Source organism: Schistocerca cancellata, chromosome 2 (genome assembly GCF_023864275.1).
Source record: "Schistocerca cancellata isolate TAMUIC-IGC-003103 chromosome 2, iqSchCanc2.1, whole genome shotgun sequence".
Lineage (NCBI taxonomy): Eukaryota > Metazoa > Arthropoda > Insecta > Orthoptera > Acrididae > Schistocerca > Schistocerca cancellata.
In genome coordinates, this window is record NC_064627.1 from 784,560,773 (window position 1) to 784,580,570 (window position 19,798).

A 19,798-nucleotide genomic window follows, 5' to 3' on the forward strand; every position below is an offset into this window, starting at 1 on the left:
CTCGGACCTTGCTGAAGGAGCAGCCACATGTCCACTCACAGGCAGTGCGGGCGATGCCACACGGCCAGCCTCCACATTGACCCTCCGCCTCGCGCGCCGCGAACGCCGCTGAACCCGCCACTCCCATTGGGCAGAGGGTGGCCCAACCGCGCCCGGTACCCGCGAAGATGTCTCGACAGCAGGGACAGTGGGTGAAGCATGTAACACCTGGGGTGTACCATGCCACGCACCAGACTCCCCACTGCCGCTACACTCCGAGGCAGCAGCCTGAAGACGGCTGACAGCGGCCATCAACACGCTCAGATGTTCGCGAACAGTGGCCAGCTCTTCCTGCGTCCGTACACAGCAGTCACACATCCTATCCATCCTAAGGAATCAATTTACTGAAGAGAGTTAATCAACGTTTAACTAGACTGCTAAATCACTAAAGGCGGCTGTTTATTGACTAAACTGTGGTTGCTAGCCACTTCTTGTAGAAAACAATGAAAATAGCACTACCTGTCTCTGGACTGTATTGAAAACACACTAGCACTACTGGCACTATGGTTGACTAAAGGGACTCTCTCTGACTGTATTCAAAACAAACACGAAATCTATGGAACTATTAATAGTACTCGACCATTAAAGCTTCCTAAAAGCAAAAACACACGGAAGAAGAAGTGACAAGTAAGAAAAATACAGTTAATACTTAAATTATGGTAGCTCGCTGCACAGCAGACGTGAAGCAGACGGCAGTTACGACGACACTGACACTACCTGCCTAATATCGTGTAGGGCACCCGCGAGCACGTAGAAGTGCCGCGACACGACGTGGCACAGACTCGACTAATGTCTGAAGTAGTGCTGGAGGGAACTGACATCATGAATCCTGCAGGGCTGTCCATAAATCCGTAACAGGACGAGGGGATGGAGATCTATTCTGAACAGCACGTTTCTAGACATCCCAGATATGCTGAATAATGATCATGCCTGGGGAGTTTGGTGGCCAACGTAAGTGCTTAAAGTCAGAAGAGTGTTCCTGGAGCCACTCTGTAGCAATTCTGGACGTGTGGGGTGTCGCATTGTCCCGCTGAATTGGCCAAGTCTGTCGGAATTCACAATGGACATGAATGGATGCAGCTGATGAGACAGGATGCTTATGCACGTGTCAAAGCCGTATCTAGACGTATCATTGGTCCCATATCACTCCAGGTGCACAGGCCCTGCTGACATGCAGGGTCCGTGTATTCATGAGGTTGTCTCCATACCCGTAAACGTCCATCCGCTCTATACAATTTGAAACGAGACTCATCCGACCAGGCAACGCGTTTCCAGTCATTAACAGTCCGCTGTCGATGTTACCGGGCCCAGGTGAGGCGTAAAGCTTTGTGTCGTGCAGTCACCAATGGTACACGAGTGGGCCTTCGGCTCCGAAAGCCCGTATCGATGATGTTTCATTGGATAGTTCGCACGCTGACACTTGTTGGTGGCCTAGCATCGAAATCTGTAGCAATTTACGAAAGGGTTGCACTTCTGTCACTTTGAACGATTCCCTTCAGTCGTCGTTGGTCTCGTTCTTGCAGGATCTTTTTCCGGCCGCAGCGATGTCGGAGATTTGATGTTTTACCAGATTCCTGATATTAAAGGTACACTCGGAGATGCTATGTCACATCGCTCGTGCACAGACTATAACACCACGTTCAAACTCACTTAAATCTTGATAATCTGACATTGTAGTAGCAGTAACTGATCTAACAACTGCTCCAGACACTTGCTGTCTTATATAGATGTTCCCGACCGCAGCGCCGTGTTCTAACTGTTCACATATATCTATATTTGAATACACATGCCTAACCAGTTTCTATTGCGCTTCATTGTACTATAAAACCAACTGTTGTTTTGTTATCTTTTCACTTTCCGTCAGGACGTACAGTGTTTCTTTGACAATCCGTTGTGACAGCCCTCAGCTATTTTTAAGATTACAGTAGTGCACTTGGCTGAAGAAATTATAAAAAGTATTACATAATCCCTGCTTAGCACTGCACCTGTTTCCATCGTGTAACAGGACTCCCACCTCACACAGCACTGTACTGTCGCCTCGAGATATCCTTCACTGGAACAATACAACGCACTCGTGAACCTAAATTATTCATAAATGGCCTCTAACCAAGCGCGTCTGTCCAGACGTATTCGTTCGGAGTAAATATTTAAAATCGATGTGTAATCGTAGGAATAGGCATGGAATGCTCACTGGGAATTTGTCTGACATCAGTCTCGAAACGCCAACAACGAGGAAACAGTGATGACTTCATTATAAATATATCGTGAGTATTCAGTTCTGTCTTTCTCGATAAGCATATCTAACAGGAAAATAAGGACGGTAATGTTTATCGGTGTCGCAGCAAAACAGCGGAAACTCACCTCGAGATAACCTTTACTGGGACAGGGCGGATTTCTGCTTAACAACGTGAGGGACTGCGGGGTTTCCTCCGCATGGTCAAAGATAAGACGCTGCTGATTCGGGGAATTACTAGCAGTTGAAGCCACTGACAGTGGAAAGAAGGTTTGTACAAACTGTTGTTTTAGGTCCACGGCTGGGAACTGTCGCTGCGAAACAAGTGACGTTGATGGTACGAATGGTGGTAGCGTTGCGTCCAGTGATATCGGAGCTACTGCGTCCGCTGAGTAATAGCACTGCGATGAGAACTGGAGACAAAATTGTCTGTCGCGTAAACTGAAAAGCGTCCCAGGGTTCGCCCAAAGTGATCTGTGGAAAATGCAGAGAACGTGAAATACGTAGATTGAGCGGACGGTGATGCGAAGCCGCTCCGCCAAAGTATCTGTCCAGTGTCTTTGGCTCATTGATCTGCTAGGCTAACTCAAGTGCAATACGTTAGCTAATGAGACTCGGACGTGGGCTAAACTCAGATCGAATCAGCACGATGGATTGACGACGGTTAGTTTGACGCACTGCCCAGACTATAGTTTTAGGCGGTTTTCGACGCTTGTTAGGCAAATGCTGAGTCGATTCCCAATCACCGCATTGAAAAATACTGTGTACAAGCAATTAAAATTAGATAACACTCAGAATGAAGATTACACGATTCACAGTCAGACAGCGGACACTTCTTCGTTCCCTTATAGCTTTACTCCTCCCCCCCCCCCCCCCCCCCCCCCCACTGACGACCTTGACGACAAAAAGGGTTTCCGACCGTGAAGTCAAAATACAAGAGCGGTTGATTAAGTAATGCAGCACTTTTTTTCTCGGTCAGTTTCTGTTGAAGAAATGCGGAATTTGTTGTGGGTCATCGTGGAATATTCTCGCTTCAGTCCCTATAGTTTCATGCAGTTCTGATTGGTGGCAGTGCTACACGTAGCTTGAAAATGGTGTCTGCAACGGAGGTGCGTTCTAAGCAGAGAGCGCTCATTGAATTTCTTTAGGTGTTAAACCAAAGCATCGCACATGTCTGTGGATACCTGGCAGGGAACAAAAGCGAGACGTCTGTCATCATCGCAACAACGTCGCGCAAACCTGTCCTGCCTGCCTCCCTCCCGCGTGCCGGCCCGCCGCACACTGCTGTGCCTCCTGCTTTGTTAGAACGTGCGGACACTCTCATTCGAGATGATCGACAGATCACATCAAACACCTCGCTGCACAAATGGACGTCTTATGATGGTAGTGCTGACAGACTCGCACACCAGTTGGGGTATTCAAAGGTGTGTTTACTGGACTGTTCTTCCCCATCCACCCTACAGCACGGTTGACGCACCTTCCGACTTCCATCTGTTTGGCCCATTGAAGGAGGCACTCATCAGGAAACTGTACGTTGATGATGGGGAGATTATTGATGCGGCCAGATGTTGGCTCCGATGTGGACCAGCAGAGTGGTGCGTAGTGGGCAGTACGTTGTGGCCCAGTAAGTTGGTTGTAAGGGTGTCACATTGGCGGAGATTAAGTTAAAAAATAGGAATCCTATTGGAATCCTAAATAAAACCAACCTGCTTTCAGAAAACAATTGTTGTATCACTTACTGATCGTTCCTTGTACAATAAATCTGCCAAATCACGAAGACAGTGGGCCTCGTACAACCCGATAAATGCTAGGGAGAGAGATTGTGGCTTTGCCTCTTTTCCATCACTCTCAATAAGACATGTAAGACAGGCTGTTGTAATATTAGGCACATATATGTGCCATACCATAAAAATGTGTTAAATTCAGGTGCATTGTATTGTATGGTAACTGGGGACCTAGAAACGACGGAGAGGCTCCGTCCCCGCCGCAGCCGCAGTGGTCCACAACCCCACGACGACTACCGCAGTCCACTTCACCCCTCCGCCGCCCCACACCGAACCGTGGGTTATTGTGCGGTTCGGCCCCCGGTGGACCCCCCAGGGAACGTCTCACACCAGACGAGTGTAACCCCTATGTTTGCGTGGTAGAGTAATGGTGGTGTACGCGTACGTGGAGAACTTGTTTGCGCATCAATCGCCGACATAGTGTAACTGAGGCGGAATAGGGGGAACCAGCCCGCATTCGCCGAGTCAGATGGAAAACCGCCTAAAAACCATCCACAGACTGACCGGATCACCGGACCTCGACAGAAATCCGCCAGGCGGATTCGTGCCGGGGACCAGGCGCTCCTTCCCGCCCGGAAAGCCGTGCGTTAGACCGCACGGCCAACCGGGCGTGCAAATTCAGGTGCATAGTATTCACTAATATTAAAACCAATGACTCGACTCGAAGGCTGATGTCAACAACAGTGTTTCATGGGAATGGGCCTGATTGCCGTCGCTTTTCTTCGACCTAAGAACTGAACCGATGAATGATAGCCATACCCCGTTTCGTTAGGTACTGAAGTTCTCTTCCAGTACAGTTGGAGAACCTCTGGAATACTGTTAGAGTTTTGGGAGAATCCCAAGTGAGATGAGACGTGATTTGGAATTTGAGTTGAGGAGGGAGGTGCGTTATGGTAGTCTGTGCAGTTGTGCAAAGTCACTAGGCCAAGGTGGCGTAGTGGTTAGCACATCTGCTTAGTGAGCAGGGGACCAGGGTTCGGATCCCGGTCTTGGTATAAATTTTCATTCGACGCATCAGTCAGCGTATATACACCTACCATTCCCCACTTCACTATTCCGTTCGCGACTGGTGCTTGGAAAAATCAACTGTCGATGAACCTCCGGTCGAGATTTTACTATTATAATTTTTTTCTCGTTGTGGTCATTTGGCGAGACTTAAATGGGAGGACGTAATATGCTTCTTGACTGTTCTTGGAACATATTAAGGCGTTACGGTCTGCTCCCGAAGAATTTTATTTACTAATTTGGCCCATGCTTGGGACAATATTCCTCACTAGAGCGTAAATCACATATGTCTTCTCTGTTTAGAATGAAATATAAAAATTTTCTTTTAATTGCATATTCATTAGTTGTAATTTGAAGCAAGGCAGATTTCTATACATTTATTGCGTGCGTTCCTTTTCCCAGAGATTAAATTTTTGTTGATTTCTGCAAAGGTACTGAATGTAACTCTTGAACTACTAGTGAAAATAAATTATTTCTTTCTGCCCTAAAATTCCTTCTCAGCCCATCTGCATGTGCGCATGTTTTCGCTTTGCATTCATATCATTTTATTTTCGTGGGTAATATTGACATCGCACAGAAAGAAATTTAATAATGCAATAGATTTAATCAGTTAATAGTTGCAAATATGTATCTAAATTTTTTAGCACGTAGTAGCAGTGCTTGTGAACTTGACAACGATTAGAAATAAGTGAACTTTACAACATTACAGACTTCATTACAGATACATAAAGTCGTTCATTCAAAAAATATTAGAAAATTTCCTTATTCATAATAGTCAGAGGTCGGCAGCAGTGGACGGCCGGATCTTTTTGCTGGTACTGGCTATCAGGTAAGCTATGCCTGTGTCCAGCTCAGCATCTTTGGCCACTGCAACGAACATCCTGCTGTCGGCGGCTTGCGTCTCTCGTGTTCTCAGCATGAAACAAATGAAACAGACGTTTATGAAATATACATTATTGTGTTGTACAGATGCTACGGTGTCTTCTCAACTGTATTCGCTTAGGTGGTAAGTACAGCAGTGTGAAAGTTCCACTATCTCGACACCCTAAAGTTTGCTCGCGGAATTTTGATAGTGAACTTCTCCGTTATTAACAATGTATTCCTGTAGCGTCTGTCAGTAGAGTTCTCTTGTAATTAATCCGATAATGATCGCAGACAGATTAGCAATATTCAACAACTGGTCGAACCTGTGTTCTGTACGCCACTTCTTTCTTGGATGAACTGCATTTTCTTAGGATTTTTCGAAACAGTCTCAGTCTAGCATCTGCTTTTCGTACAGATACTTTCATGTGATCATTCCGTTTTAAATCGCTTCTAGATATTTTGCCTTGACTTACCGTCAATAACGTAAGGGAGCAGTAATGGATCTCTTCCCATTTTCATGCACAATTCATTACATTCATTTACGTACAGATTCAACTGCCAAGTTCATGCACAAAGCATCGATACGCCACAGATCTTCCTTTATTAAGGACAGCAAATTCTATTGTGAGCTATGAAAAAACTGAATAACGTAAGTGGCTATGACCTCTGAGAACAACGGCCTCGCCACAGTGGTAACACCGGTTCCCGTGAGATCACCGAAGTTAATGGCTGTCAGGCTAGCACTTGATGGGTGACCATCCGGTCTGCTGAGCGCTGTTGGCAAGTGGGGTGCACTCAGCCCTTGTGAGGCAAACTGAAGAGCTACTTGATTGAGACGTAGCGGCTGCGGTCTCGTAAACTGACTTACAGCCGGAAGAGCGGTGTGCTCATCACGTGCCCGTCCATATCCGCATCCATGACGCCTTTGGACTGAGGATGATGCGGCGGCCGATCGGTACCGTTGGGCATTCATCGCCTGCTCGGGCGGAGTTTAGTTTATGGCTTTTGAGGATATTTGTTTGATACTGTTGCAGGTTGTGTTTTCACGTTGGCTTTTTTCCTCTCAAAACAAGTTATGTTGTTTGAGGGAATGTGATGATGAAAAAGCACGAAAAATGTTAGGTAAAAACTTACAAATTATTTCCTTGCGAGCATGTGTGTACAAGGTGATTTCGTGACTATCTTACAAACTTTCAAGAATGCTGTAGAAGTTAAAATGTATCAATTTGACGTAAGGTTCCCCGGTCCGAAAACGAACGAGTCTGAAGTTATAAGCGAAAATATTTCAGATACCTCTGACAGTGGAATAACGTACCGTTACTGTTGTTGCTACGATTGTGTGATAGACAACTTTGGGAGCTGCTAATATGGCCGAAAAAAAAGAGAAAAATCCAGCAAACATAGGTTCTAAATTGCATACCTTAAGAGTTATGTGCACTTTCTCATCTTCACTGCTGTGAAACGCATCTCTTCTACTGAACAAGTGCTTATGGCTCTTAAGGTATGCATTTGAACCCATGTTCTTCTAGACTTTTTTCTTGTTTTGTTCAATATTACCACCCCTGAAAGGTGCCTACCCTACAATCTCAGCAACAACAGTACCGGTACATGCGTTCCACTGTTAGAGGTATTAGAACGATTTTCGCTTGTAACCTTAGACTCGGTCGTTTCCGGACCAGAGTCCTTTAGCTCAAGACATTTACCATTCTCTATCGTCGCTGCAAGTTTGTAACATCATCACGGAATCACCCTGCATAAAATTATTTTCGAATATCCTAATGTTTCTACCTGATCTAATATCGGTCCAGTGTCATGACCTCCGACCTTGATTTTTTTATTAAAAAAAATGATGCGTCGTGTGCTAGCCCCTCTGACGGTAGCTACTTTTGAGAGGCACTCAACTAGACACCGAAGTAGATAACAGGATCTGGCCTCTCCTTGTCAGTAGCTGTTTCCAAAATGAATAACTCACTCGATAAGGATGTGTTGGTTCAAATGGCTCTGAGCACTATGGGACTTAACATCTATGGTCATCAGTCTCCCCCCCCCCCTTTTTTTTTTTAAAGGAGGTGGGGGAGGGCGGGGAAGGCAGAGCGATCAGGGGTCGTAACCCGAGGCCTGGTCGCAGTGTCCCCCTCGTTCGTCAAGGGTCAAGGAATCAGGGATGGGAAGGGGAAATCTTTTGTGGGAATTATTATTTATTTTTTTATTTTTATTTATTGTTTTTAATACATTCTAAATGTGGTTTTACTTTATACCACAACAAAAATAAATGTATCTAGCACCGCATCGTGCTCTGAGAAAAAGAAAACAATATCTCGGCACGTTCCTACACCGAGGTAATGTATATGGGGAAAACGAAAAAAAAAAAGTGCTTCATACAGGATGCAGAAGGGTGTGTCGCTACTCTCCTTACGCTTCATCATCCAGGTACGTCTTCACGTATATCATGTTGTTCCGCCGAGAATCGAACTTAATCATGTCAGCTCACTCAGTGGGTATCTTCTCCCACCTGCTGATGATCCAGCTGCGTGGAGGGTCGCGTAGGGCACTACCTAAGTAATTAGAAAAATACTGTCTGTATTTTGAGTTCCGTATGATCTTGCAATGACGTTCTTGTAGGTAGTTCCAAAAGTCTAATACATCTTTAGGTCCATCGTGAAATAAGTAGTGTACCGCATGCGCACGGATCCACGTGACAGCGTTGGTCTTGGCGCGCGGGAAATACTGTTGATCCGGAAATAGTAGAAACCGAGGTGTAATGTGTTCCGGAGTCACTCGTAGAAAATACGACAAAATTTGTCGCACCAAGCGCCATACGTTTTCTGCCGCGCCATATGTGAGACGGTGTTCGTCCGTGTCTGGTATCCCGCAGTCTACGCAGAGAGGCGATTCCGCCATGTTTATCTTGTGGAGGCGTGATCGGGTGATCTGTTTACCATTGACTGTGATGTACCATGTGGATCGGACGGCTGTGTCCAGTGGAATCGCGTGAATCGTCTTCCACACCACCTTCCAATTAACCTGAGGGCTTTTGGTCTCCACGATGTTTGGTGGACGCCTCTGCTGTAGGACATGATATATATCCCGCGCCGACGCCTGTTTCGTTGGTGGTACTGCGATACGGACATAGCTGTGTTCAATGTAAAAGTTCCCGAAGTAGTAGAAGGGTGGGGGTATGTCTTGCGTCGTCAGTGGGGGCATAATGGATGGCGGAGCTAAGGACTCCAACAGCAAACCAGTCAAACTTTCCGGGTGGTGGCGCCACAGCTTGATGTGCGAGCTGACATACAGGGCCACAGCTCTGTCGTGGACATGGACTAGACCAAGACCTCCCCTTTCTGGGGGAAGGGTCAGTGACTCATAACTGACTTTGAAGAGCATGCCTGTACCGACGTAGGCTCCGAATGCCGCTAATAGACGTCGAGCCATCAGTAACGGTATTGGGAGAACACGCGCTATGTGTGGAAGGCGCGATGCGAGGTAAACATTGACGAAGTGTGTCCTTTGGAGAATGTCGAGGGTCCGTACTGTGTGTCCGACCGAGACTCGAACTCGGGACTGTCTCCTAGAACTTAGAACTACTTAAACCTAACTAACCTAAGGACAGCACACAACACCCAGCCATCACGAGGCAGAGAAAATCCCTGACCCCGCCGGGAATCGAACCCGGGAACCCGGGCGTGGGAAGCGAGAACGCTACCGCACGACCACGATAAGGATGTGTGCTTTGTGCTAGAAATTTCCAGGCAGATTAAAACTGTGGGCCAGACAGTGAGTCGAACAAGGTCCTTTGGCATTTTCGGCTCCATCTCAAGAAGTTTTAAACCAGCACACTTTCCGAGCAATGTGAAAAACTTCATTCTAGAGTATCTGTCTTCTGTGTTGCCGTCGGAGAGGTTGCCATCCAGCAGTAATTCAAAGCGTGCCAGCAGCGGTGCCCGCGGCGTTTTTTTGGGCACAGGACGCATTTCGGTTGTTGGCGACCCGCTGGTTAACCTCATCGGCGACGAGGTCTCGGCAACGCAGTGTCTGACAGTGGCATTGGCGCTGTGGGATGGCCTCGTCTGATGTGTGGGCCGCTCACATCCGCGTCGCACCACCCTTACTTTCTCATTTACCATCGGAATGCTAGTCGAATGCCTTAGTAGTGTCGCCACTCTCGATTGGAGTAAAAGAACTCAGACGTCAAACTGGGCAGTCCCAAGGAAGAATAATAGAACCTCTTATATTTTCATAAACGCTTTATCAGATAGGGTCAGCAGCACTATCACATCATTAGCTGACGATGCTGTTATCTATAGGAAAATGTCGGCGTTGGATGGTCGTAAGTAAAATCAGAAAGACGCAGGCAAAATTTTCTCTATAGGCAGTGAATGGCAGCTCTTTAAATTTGCATAAATGCGAGATAACGCCTATAATACAGAGAAAAAAACCTGCTGCAAGTCGTTTACAATATTAGCGGTGAGCATCTTGAGCAAATCACACTATGCAACCGGGTAACACTGAGAATCCATAAAAAATAGGCGAACGCTTTTAGTCACTATTATGGAAGTCGAATGGAAGATTTGGATTTGTTAGGTTTCTGGAAAATTGTACTGCATCTGCACAGAGAACTGCAACTAAGACGCTAGTGCGACCAACTCGTGAGTGTTGTTCCAGCGTTTGGAGTCCTTATCTAGCAGCTGTGACAACAGACGTCCGAATTTGTTGGACAAGCTGCTAGGATCGCAATATGTCTGCTGCGTAGTCCGTGTGAAAGTGTGAGAGATGTTTGGAAGCCTTGGAAGAAAGGTGAAACCCCACTAGGTAAATCTAGAAATTGTTTTTTGAGGAAGGCTGTGCGACCATTCTGCTGCCACCGTCGTATATCTCTCATAGTGATGTGGGAATATGATAAAGAGACAAGGGTTTAGCCCACGCTCAATATGCAATTGGAATACGATAGAAAATTTATACAAAGTACCATATGCAATGCACTTAACAGTGGCTTGTGGTACGTATGTGTAAATGGGGTGTGTTTTTAAGGTTACAAAAGAACTCTAGATAATTTTTAATAATAAATTACGCCTGAATTAAAGAGCTGCTCTATGTGTATGCCTGGACTCATTTGGGTACCTGAATCCAAAAAAACTGTTATCTCACTCACCACACTCCCTTATCTAAATAGTGACATCTACATGAGTTTCATCAGTAACTCGATGCAAATAAGACTTCTAGGTATGAAGTTGAAACTGCAGTTTATATACTCATGTCATACGATAATGTGCCAATGACTTTCTACTGATGCTTCAATAGAGGGACTTTTTATAATCCTCGATTGGTGAATGTGAATATGACCAATACTGCATTGTCACAGAAGATTGACTTGATTCTTAATTTGAACTTCTGAGGAATGGTGGTTTGAACATGAGAAACGTTATTTCTGACATTACCTATTTCTGGCATTACCATGAGTACAATAGCAATGTCACCAAAAAGTGTGAAACCTCATCCTCCAATATTTTAACATGTGTTTCTTAGGTCGCTTTGTTGTCTCTCTGTTCAGTGCAAATATTGAAGTTGATTTTGGTGAGCTAGAGACTTGAAATCTTAAACATAGCTCAGAACTGGATGGCAGTACAGTCTTGACTCATTTTCTGGTCTTCGTGATCCACGTAGCTCCCATGGGGGAGGGGGTAGCAGTCGAAAGGCTGGCAATGCCTGACATGTCGGCTGCCCTGCAGGACTGGCATGTTTTGTGGGTAATATCCGAATGAGTTACAGGCAGTTTGCGTGGAACTCAATGATGGCATTTAGACAGGACTGGTACATCTGTGAGTGTGGATTACTCACTTGAAACTTCGTCATTCTACCGTGCTGTCTCCATTGTCAATTTTTCTCTTCTCTTTACTCCCCAGTTCACACTCGACTAACGATTGTTGATGGTCTCTGGCTGGTCGACCAGACTCTTGTTTTTTTGAATCGTTCCCGATCCTTGTCAGATTCCAGTTACAATAGATCACAACAATAAAATAAAAACGTATAAAAATCATACGAAATTAATTGTGCTTACTTTTTGTAATATTTTTTAGGAAAATAATAAGCAGGTTGATATAATATTAGTGTCTAGGTGTAACACTGAATAAAAAGTTCTCGGATTTCCAGCTGCATCGAGTGACTAAAATTATACCCCGGTGGGTTGCTGGAACGTCCCTTATATACACTAGTTGCCGGCTGTGACGTCGCTGGTGCTCGCTGCATATATGGGCGAACGTTGAGTCGCGCGATCGCTGGATTCCTTGCCGTACTGAGCTGCAGGCCACCGACTCTGTTTAAGGCGTTATCGGTGATTATTTCTTTGGCTTCTTTAATTACATAGTCCCAGAAGCCTTTCGTGCGAGCCACGACAAAAGTTTCGTCAAATTTTATCCCGTGATCTGTTTCTAAAGCATGCTCAGGTAATGCTGATTTCTCGGAGTAGCGTAGGCGATAAAAGCTGTCTCTCATGTTCCTTCCCGCGTTGTTTCACACGGCGTAAGACTGGCCGCACTCACAAGGTTTCTTACAGACCCCAGGTTTTTTGAGACCTGCTGCGTGTTTAACTGCTCTCCGTAATTGACGGGTTTTTGTCAGAGGCTGTTCAACAGGCGGCTCATCTTGTTCGTCACGGAAGCACAGAACAACAAGAAAACAAGTTTCTTCGTGCTCCTCGTCGGCAGTCTTGTGATTCTCGGTTGAAATCACTTTACTTGACGAACATTACAGCTTTTGTTCCTGGAGACGTTGCGTAGATGGTTCAGCTCTTGGGGCAGGTTATCAACGTCTCATATCATTTCTGCACGATACACCAATGTTTGTAAAACAGTGCGCTTCTATGCTGGGTGGTAATGGCTGATGGCCTGCAACTACATATCGGTGTAGGTGCGCTTTCTATTAACGCTGTGGCCAAGGGATCCGTTTTGTGTGCGGCGGACGAGTTTGTCGTGAAAGACCAATGCTTTGTCTTTTTATACCTCCATGGTGAACTGTTAATGTCAGTGCCGTTGAGGTGTTCCAAGAACTCATGAAGTTTCTCACGTCAGTGGGGCCACATGACGAATGCGTCGTCAGGGTATCGAACGAAACATCTGGGCTTTATGACGCTGTGTCTAGGGCAATATCTTCAAAATTCTTCATGAAAAGGTTTGCAACAGCTGGCGATAATAGGCTACCCACTGCAACGCCGTCCTGCTGATAGTAATAATAAAAAGACGTAAGAGTGAAGCTTCCTGGCAGATTAAAACTGTGTGCCGGACCGAGACTCGAGCTCGGGACCTTTGCCTTTCGCGGGCAAGTGCTCTACAACTGAGCTACCCAAGCACGACTCACGACCCGTCCTCAAAGCTTCACTTCTGCCAATACCTCTTCTCCTACCTTCCATATTTCACAGAAGCTCTTCGGCGAACCTTGCAGAACTAGCACTCCTGGAAGAAAGGATATTGCGGAGACATGGCTTAGCCACAGGCTGGGAATGTTTTCAGAATGAGATTTACATTCTGCAGCGAAGTGCGCGCTGACATGACACTTTCTGGCTGATTAAAACTGTGTGCTGGACCGAGACTCGAGCTCGGGACCTTTGCCTTTCGCTGGCAAGTGCTTTACCATCTGAGCTACCCAAGCAAGACTCACGACCCATCTTAATTCTGGAGACGTAAGAGTGTTTCTATAATAGTTCGACTACGTCAGTTACAAGGATATGGGATACTACGTCCAAACTATCTTTGATAGGCACATTCGTAAACAGCGCCACCAGATCAAAACTGACTAGAATGTCACCCTCTCTAAGTCGAAGACGATTAATTCGGCGGATAAGATATGTTGAGTTTTTAATATGACGTTCACAGTGTCTGACTGGCCAACTACTTCGAGAGCTTCTATGTTGCTGAACGGTGGTGGGTACGATGAGGCGGAATGGCGTCCCATCCTTGTGGATTTTCGATAAGCATAACCAGTAGGTGGGGTCTTAGTCCCTAAGGGAGATGATACTCGACCACAGTGTCTTCCACAGAAGAGCGCTTGAGAAGTACAGATGTCTTTCGTATTATCCTCGATGTTGGGTTGCGTGGGTGTTTCCGGTAAGTATCTTCATCCAGTAGTGCGCAGATCTTCGTTTCATAGTCCGCGTATTGCATAATTAAATGGCTGTATATCCCTTGTCAGCAGGAAGTACCACAATGCTTCCATCATTGCGTAGTGCTCGCAGGCTATTGCGCTCAGCCCAGGTCATGTTAGGTGCCTTCGTGAGAATAAGGCGTATTTCGGCCCCTGTTTCATTTGGGAGCTAGCGGATTGTCTGTTCGACGCCACTTATTATTTGACGTACAGAAATGTCCCGCGGCGATGAGGCGAAATAACGTCCTTTAAGCGCCGGCGTTGCACCCGTATCTGTATCTTTCGCCGTCAAGTTGATGACGTTCCGGTCTGAGGATCTGTTGTCCACGTCGTTTTGTTGGGACAGGCGGCTGAACTTTCTTTTCTGCCTCTCTGTAGTTTGTCTCTGTGATGACCGTTGTTGAGAAACGGTAGCTGCGTCGACCCAATCCCAGTCCGAAGCTTTGATAAGTGCAGATCATGCAGGGCCATAAGGGCACGTCCATATGCATCCAGCTGTTGCGTGGAGTTACGTATTCTTTCTCATAGTAGGGCACGATGATATATCTTCATGAAGTCAGCGGTGTTGATATGATGGGATACCACAGCAAATCGTGGAATAGTCTTCTCGTCAAGGCACCTCTATAGGAAGACTAGCGAATTCAGTAAATTAGCTTTCTTGACGCGCAACTTCCCCAGACGTTTAACGCTGCACCACGTTGCCTCTCCTTAGAGGTACCTAATATAAGAATGCAGAGTCTCGCGGCGGTAACATAGTGGTTCCCTGTCGGACATGATAAGCCGCCTACTGAAAAGACACAAGATCAAATCGATCTTGGGGCCTTTGGAAAAAATCCTTTAATTACTGAGATCAGTTGAAGATGTAGAAGGTCTCAGAACACCTGGGGCCTACAAAATAGCTTACGAGTGTGGCCAGTCTTACGTCGGGAAAACAGCCCAGGAAGGAGCAAGAGAGGTTTTATCGCCTACGCTACCCCTAAAAATCTACTTTAGCTGAGCATGCTTTAGAAAACTTTCGCCGGATAAAATTCGACGAAAATTCTGTCGTGGCTCGCAGTAACGGCTTCTTGGACTGTTTAATTACAGAAGCCATAGAAATAAAAATCACTGATAACACCCTAAATAGAGACTGTGGCTTGCAGCTCAGCACGGCGTGGGATCCAGCGATCGCGCGGTTGAGACGAGCACATCGAACCCAGAATCCACGTCTGCCAATATATATATATGGCGAGCACCAGTGACGTCACAGCCAGCAACTGTATATAAGTGGCGTACCAGCAACCAATTGACACATACTTTTTCACAATGCACAAGGAGTGCTTAGCCGAGAGCTCGTGTAATTGTAATCACTTAACGCGGCTGCAAACCTGAGAGCTTTTTGTTCAATGTTACCTCCGCGGGACTCTGCGTTCTTACAGGTATAACAATATTCTATTTCATGTATCATCAGGTGAAAAGACGTTGAAACAAACTTGAAATTAAACACGTCTTGCTCTTATAACCTCATCAAAAGTTTAAAATTCATTGAGAAATTTCACACATAGACGACCAGAAAGCAGAAAATAATTATTTACATAAAAATAAAATTTTAATATATGCATTTTTAAACTGACTTAAAAATTACAAAAAATTCTCTTGGCCGCTTACAGGTTCTTAACGCCATACAGAAGTTCTGAAAATTTATGCTTGTGAATTTTTAATAGGTATAAAAATACTCTTGTAAGATTTATATCGCAATATGTGGGGCGCAAACAGTTGATAACAGGAGTTAATCTATTCATGCATCGGTTATGTATTGCTTGTGTCTCACGTTTTTCGGTGTAAATTTTAAAGGTATTTTCATAGCTTTTAAAAATTTACAATCATAAATTTTCATAATTATCTGCATGGGGTTAGGCGAAATTATTTCATACATTTTAGTGCGATTTAAAAGCGTGTTGTATTAATAGTTTATTTTTATTTCAGTAATTATTTCCTTCTTCAGTTATGTTGAGAGTAATGCGGTGGGAGGAAGAAACGACCATGATGCTTGATAGTTGTATGTACGCACTTGGAACTGTGCGGTGACTTGTCAGGGAGCTGTGTGCTGACTTGTCAGTTCTGTGGAGCCAGAAGGAAGCAGAGAGTGGGGAGGAGGTGGGCTGCACGGCGAGTCCCGGAGGACAGATGGCAGAACTGCTGAACCGGCTCGGTGAACCTGTTTATCGCGTCCTGCTGGCAGCTGCGCTGGCAGCGATACCAACGCCCACTCCACCCCCGCCACCGAGCCCTCGACAGCAGAGCGCCTCCAATCGTGCGCGCAGAAACTGCTCCAGCGCCCCTATAATCTTTCTCTCGTATTAGCAACTGATCTCTTCCCGTTTCCCTTTATATAGTGCATGTCTGATGAATTTGCCGTTTAACGAACTGACCAAAATACAGTAGATACGACGAAGGTAGGACTGGCTTCAACTATTAACTGGCTGACTATGAATGTCACATCCTTCCGTAATACTCCATACCCACAAAGCCTTGATCCGACATATTTCTTTACCTTTGTCTTTCGGGATCCATCCCACCAAATTATGAACACCATGTCCTCCTTGGTAGCTGAGTGGTCGGTACGGCAGAATGCCATGCAAAGGGGAGCGGGTTCGATTCCCGGCTGGGTCGGAGATTTTCTCCGCTCAGGGACTGGGTGTTGCGTTGTCTTCATCATTCTATCGACACTCAAGTCGCCAGAGTGGCATCACCTAAAAAGACTGGCACCACGCGACCGGTCTACACGACGGGAGGCCCTCGCCGCACGACATTTCATGAACACCATGCGGTTCGTCCGTTTTATCTCGTTTAGGGTAGTCCTTATTTTTCAGATTATCAAAAATCCCGCCCTCATCGCCAATAATAAAAACTTTGTTGTTGTTGTTGTTGTTGTGGTCTTCAGTCCTGAGACTGGTTTGATGCAGCTCTCCATGCTACTCTATCCTGTTGAAGCTTCATCTCCCAGTACCTACTACAACCTACATCCTTCTGAAACTGCTTAGTGTATTCATCTCTTGGTCTCCCCCTATGATTTTTATCCTCCACGCTGCCCTCCAATGCTAAATTTGTGATCCCTTGATGCCTCTGAACATGTCCTACCAACCGGTCCCTTCTTCTTGTCAAGTTATGCCACAAACTCCTCTTCTCTCCAATTCTATTCAATACCATATACATACGAAGACAGTACTTGTTCTCGAAAGAACAGATACTGTTGATGACCGTGCAGCTTATCCCTGGAATAAATGATGAGTAACTGAAAACCTCAGCTGCCGACAGGTGTTGTTGATATACCTCGATGTGGACAGCTGAAAATGTGTGCCCCGACCGGGACTCGAACTCGGGATCTCCTGCTTTTCAGTTAGTCATCATTTATTGCAGGGGTAAGCTGCACGGTCATCAACAGTAACTATTCTTTCGAGAACAAGTTACTGTCTTCGTATATATATAGTTAAAGGCTACCCAGCCGTTGACCTTCGTCTGTGCGATTGCGCACAGGTTGCCCAAGCTCTTACGGGAGTCGCCAAAGCGTGCGCGAGTAATGAGTAGGTGGGCAAATGTCTACAAGGTACAATACATATGTAGAATTGTGGACAGTTGGGAATGTGAGTCTCACGGGAAGCGTGCAAGGGATAAGTCCCTGCAGTCGCGTTATTTATCTGTGTCCTCGGTGGCTCAGATGGATAGAGCGTCTGCCATGTAAGCAGGAGATCCCGGGTTCGAGTCCCGGTCGGGGCACACATTTTCAGCTGTCCACATCGAGGTATATCAACAACACATGTCGGCAGCTAAGGTTTTCAGTTAGTCATCATCTATTCAATACCTCCTCATTAGTTATGTGATCTATCCATCTAATCTTCAGCAATCTTCTGTAGCAACATATTTCGAAAGTTTCTATTCTCTTCTTGTCCAAACTATTTATCGTCCATGTTTCACTTCCATATATGGCTACACTCCATACAAATACTTTCACAAACGACTTCCTGACACTTAAATCTATACTCGATGTTAAAAAATTTCTCTTCTCCAGAAACCCTTTCCTTGCCATTGCCAGTCTACATATTATATCCTCTCTATTTCGACCATCATCAGTTATTTTGCTCCCCAAATAGCAAAACTCATCTGCTACTTCAAGTGTCTCATTTCCTAATCTAATTCCCTCAACATCACCTGATTTAATTCGACTACATTCCATTATCCTCGTTTTGCTTTCGTTGATGTTCATCTTATATCCTCCTTTCAAAACACTGTCCACTCCGTTCAACTGCTCTTCCAAGTCCTTTGCTGTCTCTGACAAAATTACAATGTCATCGGCGAACCTCAAAGTTTTTATTTCTTCTCCATGGATTTTAATACCTACTCCGAATTTTTCTTTTGTTTCCTTTATTGCTTGCTTAATATACAGATTGAATAACATCGGGGAGAGGCTACAACCCTGTCTTACTCCTTTCCCAACCACTGCTTCCCTTTCATGCCCCTCGACTCTTATAACTGCCATCTGGTTTCTGTACAAATTGTAAATAGCCTTTCGCTCTCTGTATTTTACCCCTGCCACCTTTAGAATTTGAAAGAGAGTATTCCAGTCAACATTGTCAAATGCTTTCTCTAAGTCTACAAATGCTAGAAATGTAGGTTTGCCTTTCCTTAATCTTTCTTCTAAGATAAGTCGTAGAGGCAGTATTGCCTCACGTGTTCCTGTATTTCTACGGAAAACCTTTGTATTATACTACAATTCGGACGCTACTGGTATGCTAACACATTCCCAAACCCTACACCTGTACGAACTTCAACTTCCCTTCCCTCACAGCTTCATCCCACATCATGAAATTCGCCTTTACATTAATCCCGCTTTAAAGGTCTATTACACTACTCCCCATCCGTGCTCATATCAATGACCCCAACCTACTTTTCTTTTCTTGCAGTATTCATGGTGCAGCATCCTTTTTTTTCACGTATCCTAACACAAACCCTCCTCATAGAATTAATCAACATTGCTTCTTATAGTTCACGTTTTCGGAGTACAGGTATGTGGTCATAGAAGTGTGATGCTTCTTTTAATACCTACACTGTCCCAGTATCGTTCTCTAAAAAACGGCTACAGTAAGGACACGCAAATTTCATATTAGTGTAAACCATCTTTACAGTAATAAATTTCAAACACGTTTCTTTAAATTTTTTGTCGTTACTTGTATTTTAAAATCGTGCTGCCTGAAGTGCGGAAGTTCGTACCGATGTAAAGCCCTGCAACTCATGGGGGGGGGGGGGTGCTTGGAATGAAATTTTGATAAAGAAAGCAACACTCTGATTACTTGATAAAAATCAGCTCTGAATTTTTAAAACGTCTGTGATGATTCGGTTTTTTATTCTTTGTTTTACAGACTCGTTAAAATTCGAAAGTCTGCTTGAACAAGTTACACGGGAATCTGCAATTTAACACGAGAAATGAACATCGGTACTTGTTGGTGTTTTTGTAGACACCGATCAGACAGATGTGAAACTAGATATAAATGCACGACACGTCCAAGAACACACTGGATATCCAACCGCTATGGTGTTGATGAGAATGCGAGGGTGAATCTTTGTTTGTTGAGCAACGAAATTTCAGTAGCAATTGTATCTATCTAGCTTAACTTCTACTCCATTCAGCATCAGATGCGCTGCTGACCATTAAAACTGGAGTGCCACGAAGGGTAGCAACTAGGGTAGTGGTGATTTGGGGGCC

At 45.2% G+C, this 19,798-nt stretch overlaps 1 protein-coding gene and 1 non-coding gene across 3 annotated transcripts in view; both read left to right on the forward strand.

Annotated features, from left to right (window-relative positions):
* Nucleotides 1-19,798, forward strand: part of LOC126162638 (sialin-like) — a 437,975-nt gene that overhangs the window by 59,694 nt on the left and 358,483 nt on the right. The gene's annotated exons all lie outside the window — the stretch shown is intronic.
* On the forward strand, nt 17,741-17,814 carry Trnat-ugu (transfer RNA threonine (anticodon UGU)). Its single transcript has one exon. It is a non-coding gene; the product is annotated as a tRNA-Thr (tRNA).